The following is an 11292-nucleotide window of genomic DNA, read 5'->3' on the forward strand; positions in this document are numbered from 1 at the left end:
AAAAGAGATGTAAAGGGGGGGGTTGGGGGGAGGGGGAGGGGTAGGTGCGCTCCCCCAATGACCCATCACCCCCTCATCCCATCCCTCCCCTCCCCATGTGTGTGTGTGGGGAAGGGTGGGGGGTGGGATGAGGGAGGTGGTGGGTCAAAGGTGGGGGCGCACAGGGGGGATGAGGGGGGGGGGGGGGCTTGTGTGGGCGGGGCTTGTGTGGGCGGGGCTTCGGTGGGGGCTTGTGTGGGTGGGGTGTGTGTGGGAGGGGCTTGTGTGGCTTGGGTGCGTGCGTGTGGGCGGGGCTTGTGTGGGTGTGGCTTGTGTGGGCGGGGGTTTATGTGGGGGGACCTTGCGTGGGAGGGGTTTATGTGTGTGGAGTTTTTGTGTGGAGCTTGTGTAGGCAGGGCTTATGTGGGAGGGGTTTATGTGGGCAGGGTTTATATGGGCAGGGGTTTATGTGGGTGCAGCTTCTGTGGGAGGGCTGAATGTGGATGAGGCTTATGTGTATAAATGGATGGGTGGAGAGATGGGGGGATGGGTGGATGAGTGGAGCTTGTGTGGATGGGTGGATAATTTTTTAATTAAATAAACATGTTGTGTGTGTGGGGAACTAATTAACTAATCACTAATTATGTGAATATGATGAATATGGGTGGAGCTTGTGTGGGGTTTGTGTGTGTGGAGCTTGTGTGGAGTTTTTGTGTGGAGGTTGTGTGGAGCTTGTGTGGGGTTTGTGTGGGGTTTGTGTGGGCGGGGCTTCGGTGGGAGGGGCGTGTGTGGGCGGAGTCAAAAAGGGGCGGAGTCAAAAATTTCAATTTATTCTAGCTTGAGGGGGGTGTGTGGTGGGGTTTGTGTGGGGTTTGTGTGGGCGGGGCTTGTGTGGGCGGGGGCTTGTGTGGGTGGAGCCAAAAAGGGGCGGAGTCAAAAAATTTCAATTTATCTTTGTCTTTTGTAATTCCTGTGAATAAAATGAACCTAAAATCTCTTCCCCTTCCAAATCATATATCTTATAAGTCCAAGGAACCGTATCTATTACATCAACAATTTTAAAAAGCTCGTTGGTCCATCTTTTTCGTATAACCTTTTTCAAAATGAGATTTCCACCTATATATTCTTACGATATCACCAACTTTGAACTTAGGTTTTCTGACATTAATCTCTTTTTCATATTTTAATTTTGTAAATGTTTCTGATGGCTTCATATTTGTTGACGTGTGAATCGTGTCATTGTACTTATCCACAATATCTTGAATAAAAGATGACCATTGTTGTGAACCGAGTTGTGTGAATTTTTTATATAGTCTCTCTTTTAAGGTACGATTAAAACGTTCAACAACAACTGCCTTCCCTTCATTAAAGGTACTGTATAATGTAATACTGTTATTTTTTAGAAAATTCATAAATGTCTTGTTATAAAACTCCCTACCCTCATCAGTCCACAATTTTTTAGGTTTTCTCTTACTTTTATTAAATATCTGTTGGAAGGCTAACATAAGAGTATTACCTGTTTTGTTTTTTAATGGTACAACCCACGCATATCTACTCCTCAAATCAATAACGGTTAAAGCATACTTGTACCCCTTATCATTATTGAGTTCAATCAAATCAGCAGACCAGATATAATCTACTTCCTTGGAATAAACTTTCCTTCTCTGAAACTTTGTGAATATTGGTTTATGTAATTCATCAGCTAATTGCTCTTCAGTCTTAATGGCATCATTAGAGCCTATAAGTTTTTGAATTTCCAAGTCCAAGTTTCAATTTAGCACTGATCATCTTCTTCACAATGAACCGATCAACTTTTTCTCTCAAGGTTGGATTTTGTATCAGAGACAAATTATACAACATTTCTCTATCGGCTTCATGCTTTTCTTCCAACGTTGTGGTATTCCCATAATCAATATCGTGTCTCATGCACACTTCATCAACTCTATTGATAGGCTTACTCCAGGATTTAGGATTGTCTGCCTCATCTAATCTTTTATCCAAGTTTGTGCCTGGGCCACAGAAAGAATACCCTGGAAGATGTAATTCCCCTGGTATTCCAGTAGTTGTAAATTTACTTCCTGATAAAAACTTTTGGATATCTCCTCCTAGTTTGTGTTGGGAGATAAATTGATTTTTTGAACCACACACCGAACATATACCTTTTTGTATAACCCTGTTATTTTTACTTTTAATATATGAAATATTTTTAGTATTAGTTTTCTTTTTACATTTGAGACAATAACTCATTTATTTATGAGAAAAATTCCTGCAGAGTGCAAAAACCTTTTTAGTTTCCAACATGCACATTTGAATCTTGATTTTTAAAACATAAAGAATCCTTAGAAATGCCTTCACTCTCTCCTCCATTTATTTAAGAAAAAGAAAAATGAAAAAATTGAATTAAAATCCATATCTTGTCGATGTCAATAGTCTTGCCGAAAGTATTGCAAATAGACTTGTCAATTCTTTCTTTTCCTCCTCGGTGGGTTGAGTTATTTTCTGTAATACCCTTAATCTTTTTTAATCTCACTGGTTTCCATATTTTGATATTTATTTTGTCTCGCTCTTTCCTCCCTCTCCTCCTTCTCTCTCTTCTCTTTTTCCTCCTTCTCTTTCTTCTCCCTCTCCTCCCTCTCCTTCTCTTTCTTCTCCCTCTCCTCCCTCTCTCTCTTCTCTCTCTCCACCCTCTCTCTCTTCTCTCTTTCCTCCCTCTCTCTCTTCTCCCTCTCCTCCTTCTCTCTCTTCTCTTTTTCCTCCTTCTCTTTCTTCTCCCTCTTCTCCTTTTCCTCCTCTTCCCTCTCTTCTTCAACTCCTTCCTCATCCCTTACTATCCTTGAATCGCTTACACCCCATAGAATATTATACATATATTCATCAGGATTTCTTGTTATTCCTGTATCCAAAATAATTTTTTTACAACAGGAAACCAATAAAATTTCTTTTGAATTTCTAAAAGAGCCTTACCTTTTCTTAACTTTATAATTTTTTCATTATTTAACATTCTAATTAAATCTAAAGTTGTCGGTTTATCAACATCAGCATAATGCCAATCTTTTATTGAAAATACCTCATTCTTATGTTGTAGAACATATTTATTAAAATACCGAATACCCTTTTCTTGAAGGTATGCTTGGACACAGAAATGATAATTTTCTTGAAGCCTTCTTGCTGTCATTTATGTATTAGAAATATATGTTAGAATAATATTATGGCACGAAACACCTCCCCATCTTCCCATAGTTAAATCTTTTTGTATTTCCTTACTTATTATATATAATCCTGTTTTTTCTGTTTTCATGAGATAAACAAGGGCAAAACCATTATTATATTTACCCTTATTAAATTCTTTTATTTGTTGTTTACTAATCGTAGCCCCACAAAACTCATTCTCGATACCAAGTGGATAATATTCTTCCTTACGAGACTGATTTAATTGTTCCAGGTCTTCGAGGTTAATTTTAAATGACCAATTATACCCTAAGTCATTCATATCATATCCCCATTGTTCTATTCTCATACAAACGATACGCCCTTCTTTATAAAAATTTTTTTTTAATTCGAACTGTGAATTCTGTATGACCTGGAGATAATATCAACACTTCTGTATCTTTGGAATACACAGCCGTTTTATTTAAGGATATATATTGTGATAAATCGCTTAATCTCACCAAGTCATTCGCGTCAGTCGGGCTTGGATAATTTTTTAATTTATAAGCATTTTTCATGTTAATATTTTTGGTTATATTATATTTATGTCGTTCAGCCTGTGCCTTTGTGTAATAATTTGATAAATCAATATCCAGTTCTTGAGATAAACCAAAGATAGAACCATCTTTACCAACATAAGTCATTTATATTAGATTAAAAATAATATCATAAAATTTTTTATTTTTGTTGAGTTGAAATAACACATATAGGCATAATTGGCCACAACACTTGGAATTTAATTCTTGGACTTGAAATGTTTGATAAACACCATTCTGTAAGAATTTTATGACTTCAACAGGTGGTGGAAGACCAAAACTATCAAAATAATATTTGTCTTGACTATTAAAAATACAAACCCAATGAGAACCGTTCCCATTATTATCTTCTAAGTTCATAATAATATTCTTTGTATGTTTCGGCACATTTGTTAATTCATCTCTCATACAAATAACCACATTATGAATTTTTAATTTCTTACAATATTTGACAAGTTGTAAATTTGATGTTGTATTCTTTCCAAATTTTTTCAACCACTCATCAATGCTCATTTATTTATTAGAAAGATATAATCCATTACCTCTTTTCGTTAATTTTACACCTGCTTGTGCTATAGAAGAAAGCATATCTCCAACTAACAATCTCGCTTTATCAGGCAGACCTTCAAGTTTTTCAGCAAAATCTACAATTACACCACTTCCACTAATTTGTTTCTCCAACTCTTTGTTATGTCTTTCCAATTCTTTTTGAGCCTGGAGTTGAGCCTTCCTTTCGTTGGCAGTTTTCACCGCTGTTGAAATACCACCCGTCAATGCTCCAACCGCACTTAAACCAGCAAATAAAGGAATTAGAAATGGGAGAAATCCTCCACTCGTCTCTCTTATTGAATATTTTTTCAACATTGGTTTTGTCATTTTAATTTTAAGTGAGCCAGTGTCATTCAAGATTTTAACCTGTTCTCTTGTGAGAAAAACATCAATTCTTACTGCTCCTTTTCTCTGAATTGTATTAACGTTAATCGTACAAGGCTTTTGATTTTGAACACAAGATGATAGTTTATGAAGATTGATTTGATTAACATATACCCCAGTTGGTACTTTGCCACTCATTTATTTAACAAAAAATTATGTGAGACTAATCATCACACCATTATCTGTATTAATCTGCAATTCTGTTTCTTCCAAAAGCAAACAATATGTATCAACTTCTTCACTCTCTCCTCTTTCAATGTATAGGGAAGTATCCACTCGATTAGACTTTATAGTTTCCTTTTGAGCGCTCAGGTCAAACGCATAGATTGTATACAAACTTTTAAATGCTGTCATATCCAAAATAGGTTCTTTATTTCCATTACTTTCACACACCTTTTGGTAAGACTTGTATGCTTCAGCAAAATCATTTTTTTCCCAATTAATTTCCAATCTATCTCGTGGGTAAAATGTTCCATCTAGAGAAACGCGAAGTTGTTTCACCTTAGCATTATCACTCAATGCATTATTCTTATCAGTCGCAGTATCACCATCTGGCTTTTTAAAAATGATCCACAGATATCGTGGCTTTCCTTCCAGAACACCCAAATTCCACGTGTAAGTTGTTTGATTGAGTTTAACGTGTTGACATCTTCTTTTGAGGTATGATACACTGAGTGGTTTCTTTGAGTTAAGTCTTCGATTCAACATCTCTTCTGTTTTAAGATTAGGAGTATATTCACTGATATACCAACTCATTTCCTCAATTACAAATTTATTCTGATCACCAAAAGCACTACCAACACCAAAAAGCAATCGATTTTCATTATCATTCCTTTGTAGTTGAAATCTAATTTTAAGGCCATACAGAACTTTATCATGATCACAAAATCCAAATATACCTTTAAGAGGAACTGCCACAGTAAAACTATTTTCTGCTTTTGTATCATCATTATACATTCCTTTCCTTTGAGTATACCCAGGGTCTGTGTTTGTTCCCGTTGACATATCAGGAATAAAACCTTCGACAGACCCCTTTCCCATTCTATCACTGAATGTATAGAGTGTAAATTTTATCATTTCAGATACAGCAGAGACATAATCAACCGCTTCAACTTCTTGTGTTCCAATATACAAACGCACACTATCAAACATTTTCCAGAAGAAATCATTTACAAGTGTAGCGTTTGTGTTATTCCCAGCCTTAGTGAATTTAAATTTACACAACAAGAAACTTTCGGAGAGATTCAAATAGGTTTGTTGATTATTTATTTCAAAACTTTTTGTACCATTCGTATTCCAGTCTGTTCCAGTTATTGCATTTACCTTGAAGTAATCTTCTTTTTTAGTGGAGTTTGAGATAATAATAGTATCATCCAAATCATAGATACTATCAATTGCTTCCATACTTGTATTTATTTAGGAAAAAAAAGATGTTAAAACTTTTGAAACCCTGATCCAAGTATTTGAATTATTTTCTGTCGTTCTTGGGGGGACAACTGAGTTTTGCCTTTCTTAATTTCTTTTATTGCTTGTAATTTATGAGATTCCTTCTGAGCATCTTTTATACTCTTTACGGCACCTGCTACATTTCCCACAGCAGAAGCAGTTGAACCAATTAGATCTTTATGTTTAAGAATAGTTGAACCAATACCCATGAGAGTATCAATTATCCCATCTCCTCTAAATTGATGTCCAACACCCCTTTGTCTCTTAGGTTTATAGTATCCTCTACCAAGATACATACCTTCACCCTTGTAGTATGGGGAAAGGAACATCCCATCCCCTGTAATTATTTTATATTTTCCCAACTCGTGTTTCCTCAAAATAACCATCGTATTTATTTATTGGAAAACTTCACGTAGGTGAATTCTGATGGATATAACTTCTCCATTAAAAGAAATCACACGATTATCTTGGTCGGTTATCCTAAAATTTACTCTGTGTATGGTTTTTCCTGACACAGGTAGATAAACCAAATTTTTGGGTTCCATATTGAATTTATAACCAATTGGGGTTGAGTATGCGCTGAATGAAAATATTGTATTTGTTTTTTCCCATCATTATAAGCACCATCAATCAAATCACAGTGAATTAACACCGAATTTATTCCTGAGGATATTTGAATGACATTATCACTGTAAAACGTCCCATTAGTTTCAATCTTTTTGAGGAGAAACCCAATAACTCTCTAAATGAATTATCAATTGTGAAATCAACCTTGTAGTTATTTTTAACTTTAATCGTTGATTTTGAAGTATGTTTTTGAATGTTTATAACAATATTTTTTGGTTCATCACCCTGTTCTTTCATAAGACGAGCAATTTCGGAAGATATTTGAGAAATCTCATATGCTCCGGGTGAGACTGTTATCGTTTTGTATCCACTTCCTGGATTATAACTAAACTTGTCATTTTTCTCGGTTATATTAAATAAGGTATTATAAGTTTCCATGGACAATAAAGATGCCTCATATTCTTTTGTTGTGTCAAGTTGTAGTGGGTATGGGAATGAAGATGTGTGGTCGCTTGTTGTGAAATTGAAACTAAGGATTGTGCTTCTCATCTTATTTAATATGAGATAAAATGTCTTTATATTGATATTTATTAATTATTTTCATGTTCATCAACTGGTCCAAAATGGCTGATGCTTCATTAAAACAATTGTTATTTCCAGCCTTCTTACTGCCTAACAACAATAACAGTCTATTAACTAATTGCGATGGGTCATTTGGAAGAAAACTAACACCTGAACCAAGGATACTTAAAGCCTGAATAATGTGTTTCTCCTTCTCATTCTTCCTACTTTTACCAGAAAGAATAACCTTATAATTTAGAGTGTTCAGCAGATCAATATATACTCTATCATCATTATTTTCCATATCCAATGGTTTATCAATATACTTTGATTCATCCCTCACAGTTGAACCTTGTCTTCCATCTTTTGTGAGAAGAAACATTAATCTTGGAGTTAGTTTAACAGGGGTTGAGCAGAACCCAAGAACCTTAATTCATCATTAAATATCAATACCTTTTCTTGAACAAGATGAAATATTGCTGATTGTTCTGTTGGAATGAGTCCTGCTTTGGTTTTTGAATCCGCTGAATATTCATTGTTTTGAAGAGCATTCACAATATAATCAGGGGGTCGATTAATCTCTTCCAGTTGTTGAAATAAACCTTCATCATCATATTCTAATTCTCCTAAATGCTCTAATTCTTCCTCCGTCATTTGACTGAAATCTTTTAACATTTGAAGTTTTTTAGGAGTATATTCTACCGTGGGAAATGTGGAAACATCTTTCATTTTTCCTTGGGAAGTTTTTAAAAGTGGTTTAAAAAATTTCTCTTGTTTTCTTTCAAATGCTTCTTCGCCCGTTAGTTTCTGTCTGCGTTTCTTCTTTATGTCTTCCTGCTGTTTTACAACTTTTGAAACCAACTCTTGATGTTCCCTAAATCTTCTTGCTCTTTCTTTTGCATCCATTTATTTATTGAAAAATATCATTTAATATCTCATCTTGTTTCACAACAATATATTTATATTTTTCAGTCGTGTGTTTCATGTAATCCCCAAATTCCTTTTTACTACATAATGTAGAACAATTGTCTCTCCAAAAATTGTTTATATCTATTGAATTTAACTTGAATAAAATAAAAGTATTAGCATTGTTTCTGATGGAACGACGAGGAAGCTGAAAGTACGATTGACTAAGATAAATACAATTACAAGAAGAATGTCTCCCTCTTGTGTAGTAGCTGTCCATTACCGTTTGGTTTCTCTCATTAACACAATCATCAAAGATAACGAGGTTCTTTTTGGATTTATCCAAATCTTGGGGAGACGGTATATCATCCGTATTATCACTCAGAATACAAGTTATCGGTTTTGATTTCTTTTTACATCTCTGTGTATCACAAAATAGTTGTATTATATCTTCAATGTTAAAATCATTTAGGTTTTTTTGAAGTTTAAATAAACCGATTATATCTTCTTTTTGAAGACCAGCATTAAAACCTTGTGAGAGTAGTTGATACTCTGGTTGAAAACTCGACTTTGTGAAAATTATTAAATTATCATAATCTAAAAAGTTGGGAGTGAGGAGCATCTTTAAAAGTAAGCAGGTTTTTCCACATCCACTTGAACCAACTATGAGGCATCTTAATGAATTTGGGAGATTTTTATGGTTGTCAAATTTTATCTTATTTTCCCAAATAGGTAAAAAATCATTCATTTATATATTTGGAAAACAGGTTATTTAATTTATTCTTGGCTTTTTTCGAAATTCTATATTTTATCCTAAGTTCAGGTTTAATTTCAAGATAATCCATTATTTTATTTATGCAATATCTTGTGTTGATATTTCCCTGAAAATCACATCCATGAATAAGATATAACAACAATCCTTTGAACATTTCTCTAATACGTTCAGTTTCTTCCCTTGTAAGGAAAGGTGTGTTCTCACCCTCGTTCTTTACATTCATTTCTCGAATCAATCTTGTAAAGTAATTCATTTTTGGTGTAAATCTAAAAGAATTATTTTCCTTTTTATATTTTTGATTATCATTAATTAGAAGATAATCACAGAATATACATTGTTTATAGGCTTTTGACTCTGTGTTTAATCCCCGTCTTTCACACGCAGGACAATTCTCAAATTTGTCATATGGAGAATCATGGAATTCAAGAGGCTCAAAATCGAGTAAACTATTCATATTTATAAAGTAAAACTTTACTTAAACTGAAATTCATCTTCGATATCATCTTCGATACTTTCAGAATCATCTATACTTTCATAACTATCATTTGAACACAAACTCTCGGTGTCATAACTATCGTTTGAATGCAAACTCTCGGTATCATAATCACTCTCATAATCTTCAAAATCTTCAGTTGAATATTGGCTCATTTAATTAGTAGAAAAACATTACCATCGATATCGATATACATTTTTTCATTAACAGATTCAACTGCTACATTTTTTATATTAAAGGTAATTTTAAAATGATCCTTAACTACAATTGAACGAAATGTCATTTCACCTGATATATTAACATCCTTTATTTCATCAGGATTTATATCTTTAGGGTTGTTGAAAAAAATACAAATTTCTCCTTGCATATTACAGATGGTCTTATCTTTTCTTTCTAAAGCTTCATCCATAAGGTTTTTATTTTTTGATACCTTTTCTTGTTTCATTGCTTTTTCTAGTTTTGAATATATTGCCAGAAGGAGAGGAGAAACTTTTGTTAGAGATACCTTAATTGATGTTCTTCCAGGTATACTAAAAGCCCTTCCACTGAAGTAAATTGAAGAACTCATCATATCCACCATAATTGTTTTTATCCAATAGTTGTTATATTTATCTTTGTTCAATTTTACATCCTTGACATATTTCTCAGCATCTTTAACAAATGAAGAGATTGATTGAAACTTGTCTTTTGTGTCTTGAAACATTGTATTTATTAAGTGAAAAAGTTGGAGGATAAAATGGTTTTAAGCACAGATTCACCTGTAAAATAAACGAAATTTTCATCAAGAAAATTTTAGTTTAAGCACAGATTCACCTGTAAAATAAACGAAATTTTCATCAAGAAAATTTTAGTTTAAGCACAGATTCACCTGTAAAATAAACGAAATTTTCACCAAGAAAATTTTAGTTTAAGCACAGATTCACCTGTAAAATAAACGAAATTTTCATCAAGAAAATTTTAGTTTAAGCACAGATTCACCTGTAAAATAAACGAAATTTTCATCAAGAAATTTTTAGTTTAAGCAAAGTTTTATTATATAAATATGGTGAATACAACATACTGCGATGTTTGTAATCACGAATATAAACATTATAGAAAACACCTCCGAACCAACAAACACACATTTAATCTATTTCACAAAATATCCCCTCTTGAGTTGGAAAGAAAACATTGTGATACCTGCTCAAAGGATGTTTTGAAGAGTAGTTATAATAGGCATCTTCAATCACAAAAACACAAGAAAAATGAGTTTAAAGTAAAGGGAGACTATTATATTGAAAACACTGATGGGGCATTTAAAGGGCATATAAAAATAAGGATTTTTCAATTTGGAGAACCCGGTCCATCATCAATAATTGAATCAATTGAAATAGTGAAACCTGATGTTGAAAAATTTATTAAAAAACATTAAAAGAAATGAAAACTTTAAAGTTTTATATGGGAGTGAAAATGAATATGAAAAGACAAGATGAAGAACAAACTCCTTATATGAGGACAGATCTTCATTTTATAACATCATTTCAAGATTTTTTGAATAGTGGGGTTTATGAAGAACTATCAAGACAAGAGGAGGATGTTGATAATACAGTGGTAGGAAGTGGATTCAATATTAAAAAAATCATCTTTTTAGATGTACACATTCTAAAATCAAACCCTCTTAAAGCTTCTTCTTATATTGAATTACCAAAAGAAATAAAACGAAAGAAGGCAGTTGTTAATATTAAGAATAATGATAATAAATGTTTTCTCTGGTCTGTTCTTGCTCACTTACATCCACCAAAATGTAATTCAGAAAGAGTAAAACAATATATGAAATATGAGAATACCTTGGACATTAAAGATTTTAATTTCCCAATGCCACTAACAGATATTCCTAAATTTGAGAAAAA

General features: G+C 33.6%; 1 long non-coding RNA gene across 1 annotated transcript in view; it reads left to right on the forward strand.

Moving 5' to 3' along the window:
* LOC147006368 (uncharacterized) overlaps nucleotides 1-47 on the forward strand; it is a 2299-nt gene extending 2252 nt beyond the window's left edge. The window contains exon 3 of the long non-coding RNA XR_015054893.1: nucleotides 1-47. This exon is cut by the window's left edge and continues 155 nt beyond it. This is a non-coding gene — a long non-coding RNA (uncharacterized LOC147006368).
* The last annotated feature ends 11245 nt before the right edge of the window (nucleotides 48-11292 follow it).

Source organism: Eptatretus burgeri, unplaced genomic scaffold (genome assembly GCF_056783735.1).
Source record: "Eptatretus burgeri isolate ZD-2024b unplaced genomic scaffold, Ebu_testis_v1 Ebu_testis_scaffold_3195, whole genome shotgun sequence".
NCBI lineage: Eukaryota > Metazoa > Chordata > Myxini > Myxiniformes > Myxinidae > Eptatretus > Eptatretus burgeri.